This window comes from Sinocyclocheilus anshuiensis, unplaced genomic scaffold (assembly GCF_001515605.1).
Source record: "Sinocyclocheilus anshuiensis isolate Anshui unplaced genomic scaffold, SAMN03320099.WGS_v1.1 scaffold487, whole genome shotgun sequence".
Lineage (NCBI taxonomy): Eukaryota > Metazoa > Chordata > Actinopteri > Cypriniformes > Cyprinidae > Sinocyclocheilus > Sinocyclocheilus anshuiensis.
The window spans coordinates 1,117,960-1,122,843 of NW_015548240.1; the positions used below are offsets into that span (position 1 = coordinate 1,117,960).

At 36.1% G+C, this 4,884-nt stretch overlaps 1 pseudogene; it reads right to left on the reverse strand.

The window, feature by feature from the left end:
* Positions 1–472: 472 nt before the first annotated feature.
* Positions 473–4,884, reverse strand: part of LOC107654910 (WD repeat-containing protein 27-like) — a 51,435-nt pseudogene continuing 47,023 nt past the window's right edge.

Sequence of the window (4,884 nt, forward strand, 5' to 3'; positions counted from 1 at the left end):
TCTGTGGAACACAAACGAAGATACTTAGAAGAATGTTGGTAACCAGTTTTGGATGCCCTTGACTTCCATAGAATGAAATATCAAAACGTAACACATGATGACATTATTGCAATATTTGCACACTGTATTGCAAGGAGTCTCTCTTTACATACTGAATCATGAGTTGTCTTGTCTACATATATTTAGTAATTTATAGCCCTAATCACTCTATTATTGATTCTGGTGAGACTGAAAGATAATGGGAAGTGGCTCTGGTGTATAGCCTTTCATTTATGCAAAACCAAACCTAAAACATAAACTCACCTAAAAACGATCTCCTTCCATCCACCTTCACTCAAAGCAAAGCAAGGGGAGGACCTTGAAAATAAATCATTTGGGGTCTCAAATTACTGTAAAGTACATTTTATACAAAATAAGCCATTCTAAAAAGAAGATTTACAATCAAGATACTACTTTATTATCACTTTGCCGCAAATAATATTACACAGCAAATAAACATATGAACCTGTGCATAAGCATAGTGTGTGTACAGTATGTGTATCAGCGCATGAGAACGTGTTGCTATGTAAAGCTCAATGGTCTTTTGTCTGAGGGTGCGTCTTTGGCTTCGCGGTTGAGGGCGTGAGCATGTTGTCACATCTGTAGGTTGTCAGTGGCAGCCGAAATGATGAAATCACAGATCCCGTCCATGATGTAGGTCTCAGAGGTGGCACGCCAGCACAGTAATCTCAACTTGACTGATGTAAGACTTTCATTAGTCTGCAGCATCGGTGAACTTGAGGTAAGAACTGAGCTGTTGGGGTAGATCCCACACTTAAGGGAGGAGAGATTCGGCCGGATGAAACAAAGCCAGTTTTCCATCAAGTGTTCCAGTCAACAGCTGTGAACAAAAAAAAAAAAAGACTTCACTCATGAAACATCCTGTCACTGCGTGAATAAGTTCATGATAAAACTGTCTATTCTATCTATGAGGTCTTGAATGATTCAAGTGAACTTAAGTGCTTGTTTGCAGTTATTAATTCCAAAAGTGCCATTTAACAATCAATGGCATAGTTCAGGCAATTCCGTAATCCAATATTGTCGCAAGCCACAGACAAAACAGAAACATTACATTTCATAACAACACATCTGCCATCCTAATGATGGGGTAAAAGGATAGATGGTTTTCATTTATTTATATTTGCCAATAAAAATGTTCTGAAACTTTTATGTCCTGCACTTTGAATTGTGCTCTCCTGAAGACAATTAGCCATTTAGTTATGAAACCCCATTTAATCAGAAGTTTGTTTACTGGAATCAAACCAAATCTGGATTTTTATGTTTCGACAGACACAAATCAGAAGCAAAACTTCAGAAGTGTGTCGTGACACGCAGTCCCGCAGGGTGAAGGATCTAACCACCACAAGGTGCCTGGAGGGTTTTAGAAGAATGACCTCATGGCTTTGTCATAGGTGGGAGATTGTCCAGTCAGGTTTTACAGAGTGACATGAGCGGTCCGGAGTGGGTTCTGAACAGAGAATGTCACATACCTACATTTACAGACACAGTAAAGTCTTTTGAAAGGCATTTGAAAGGCAAAATGAATTTGTCTCTGGGCTTATATTATCTGGTCTGGTAAAAAACATATTTGTGACCCTGGACCACAAAAGCAGTCTTAAGTCGCTGGGGTATATTTTAAGCAATAGCCAAAAATACATTGTATGGGTCAAAATGATTGATTTTTCTTTTATGCCAAAAGTCATTAGGATATTAAATAAAGATCATGTTCCATGAAGATATTTTGTAAATTTCCTACTGTAAATATATTAAAACTTAATTTTTGATTAGTAATATGCATTGCTAAGAACTTAATTTGGACAACTTTAAAGGTGATTTTCTCAGTATTTTGATTTTTTTCACCCTCAGATTCCAGATTTTCAAATAGTATCTCGACCAAATATTGTCCTAACAAACCATACATCAATGGAAAGCTTATTTATTCAGCTTTCAGATGATGTATAAATCTCAGTTTCGAAAAATTGACCCTTATGACTGGTTTTGTGGTCCAGGGTCACATTTAGTTCCAGATGTTTTCAGTATCAGAGAATTTGATCTGAGAATGATTAGAGATAAAGCATCTCCATATAGCAAATGCTTTGTCAGTGCAGTCCCCTTTCAGAATATATTGATATATCGAAGCATTTCATTGTTCCTCCAGTTTAATTTCATAACAGTTTGTTTAAACTACTGTAGTCAGTGAGATGTTTACATCCATGCAAAATCATTGTACTTGTACTTTAAAGCAGTACATACACAAGTATAATGATTTAAGAACTGGTATACATGCATATTATCTGTTAGCACACTTTTTGAGCAAAAATACATGATTTTTCCAATCTCAAAATTACTTGGTGTAGATTTAAAAAAATATATATTTTCTAGAGACTACACTCACAATTTCTAACAAATTTAATTTAAATAATATGATTATAGACTTTTCCTTGACTTTTACAATGACTTTTCGAGATCATTCGAAATCATTCGATTTCTTGGATTCACCAGGCCTAAAAACAATCATTTTCTCCAAGATGTCCAGGTTTTTCATGAAGGTGGAAACCTTGTATCACGCCTAAAACAAACAAGGTGTGATTTGTGTGTAATTTGAATAAACATTCAACTATTCACACTTGAATATAACAAAAACCATTTCAGTATGAATGAAAGAAAACGATTTATTTTAAGGTCCAATTCTCACTATTAACTAACTATTAACTATGACTTTTGCCTCAACAAACTCCTAATTTGCTGCTTATTAATACTTCGTAAGGTAGTTTTTAAGTTTAGGTATGGGGTCAGGTTAAGGAATCTAAAATATGGTCATGTAGAATAAGGCATTAATATGTGCTTTATAAGTACTAATAAACAGCCAATATGCTAGTAATATGCATGCTAGTTAATAGTGTGAATTGGTACTTGAAATACAGTGCTTAGTACAAAATCTTATTGTTGCTTATTTTATGAAGATATTTAAGTATTTCAGGGAAAAATATTAGAGTTGGATCAGATGCATTTTGTTGTGTGGAAGAATGCAGAAAGAAGTTTCCATCATAAAATCTACATAAAAAATAATGAGTTATTAGGGAAGAATTCCCTTTCCCATGCATCCAGATCTTCTTTTCATTGAGTGTTTCTACCACAGGAGTATACTTCAGCCTAAATGGTTTTACAAGCAACTTGACGATAAATCAGAATGCAAAATATCGTACTTTTTGATGCAGGTTTCATAACCTGATTTACTGCAAGTTTCACTGGCTGAAGGCTAAGGAAGGAAGAAACACAAATCAAGACTTCAAAATGAAAGCTGAACGATAAATAACTTGTAGACATGTTTACATGTTTGTTTTTAGCTCATAGGGGGATCGTTTAATATAGTTAGAATAGCCTCTTTAGGATATAAAGCTTTTAGTCAGGCTATGTTTGCAGTGACCCAAGAAATATAGGAATCGAGGGCCAGATACAGTACGCTACCGACAAATATTAAAATTATAGGCCTAAAGCATACATTTTAGGAAAACAGCAGTGTCTTAGATACCGGAAATTAATATAAATGCAAATAAAGAAAAGAAAGGAACAAGTAAAGAAAAGAAATCAAACATACAGTGGTGTTCAAAAGTCTCCTTTACTTCCATTAAAAAATTCTGTATTTTCAGCAAAATCCTATTACATCTCAGATTACCCTGAAGTCACAGAGAAAATCCACTAAGGCACCTTGAAGCTGTGAAGACTCAATTACTCAGTTTAATTGATCAGTTGCTCTAAACCTGTCTTTAAAAAAAAAGTGATTAGAATTATGAGAACATATAAAATGACATAAAACCTTCTTCTGCCAAATAGCGGCCTGGCATAACCGTCTGAATTGCTTTGAATGATCTGCTCTGAGGAATAAAGCCAGCTGCCTCAGGGCTGGTGTCAGTATATAGAGGGGTGTCTCCAAAAATGTGTAGACTCTCAGAGGGAAAAGCTGAGCGCAGAGACAAAGCAAACTGACAGTGCCACTGCCAATGCCCAAAGCCACAAGAGTTATTCAAGCAGGAAAATATGCCATCCTGCTGGGCTCAGACTCTTATTTTACCATGGATATTAGCTTCTTTGGCAAAACTGGGCGAGATAATTTATTTAGTATGCTTGACCATTCACTAATTCTACACAATTCACAATTGGAAATCATGTTGTACTTTGTATCCAAAGACTTCGTAAAGGGTTAATTAACCCAAAAATGAAAATTCTGTCATTAATTACTCACCCTTGTGTCGTTCCACACCCCTAAGACCTTCGTTCATCTTCAGAACACAAATTAAGATATTTTTGATCAAATCCGATGGCTCAGAGAGGCCTCCATTGACAGCAACGCCACCCAAACTCTCAAGATCCATAAAGGTACTAAAGACGTCGTTAAAACAGTCGACGTGACTACAGTGGTTCTACAATAATTTTATGAAGCGACGAGAATACTTTTTGTGTGCAAAAACAAAACAAAAATAATGACTTTATTCAACAACCTCTTCTCTTCTGTGTCATTCTCATACATTGTTTATGTCCAGCGCTTCCAGGTTCTACGTCAGAACGCCGGCTCATTATTGGACGGCTCCTGCATCAGCATCACACGCATGCGTCGGGCTGCTCACATGTGCAGCTTTGGCCAATAATGAGCCGGCGTTCGGACGTACAACACGGAAGCCTTCACTGTGCTTATTGCGTTAACCGTATAAGGATAATGACAGGGAAGAGAAGAGATTGCTGAATAAAGTTATTATTTTTGTTTTGTTTTTGCACACAAAAACTATTCTCGTCGCTTCATAAAATTATTGTAGAACCACTGTAGTCACGTCGACTGTTTTAACGAAG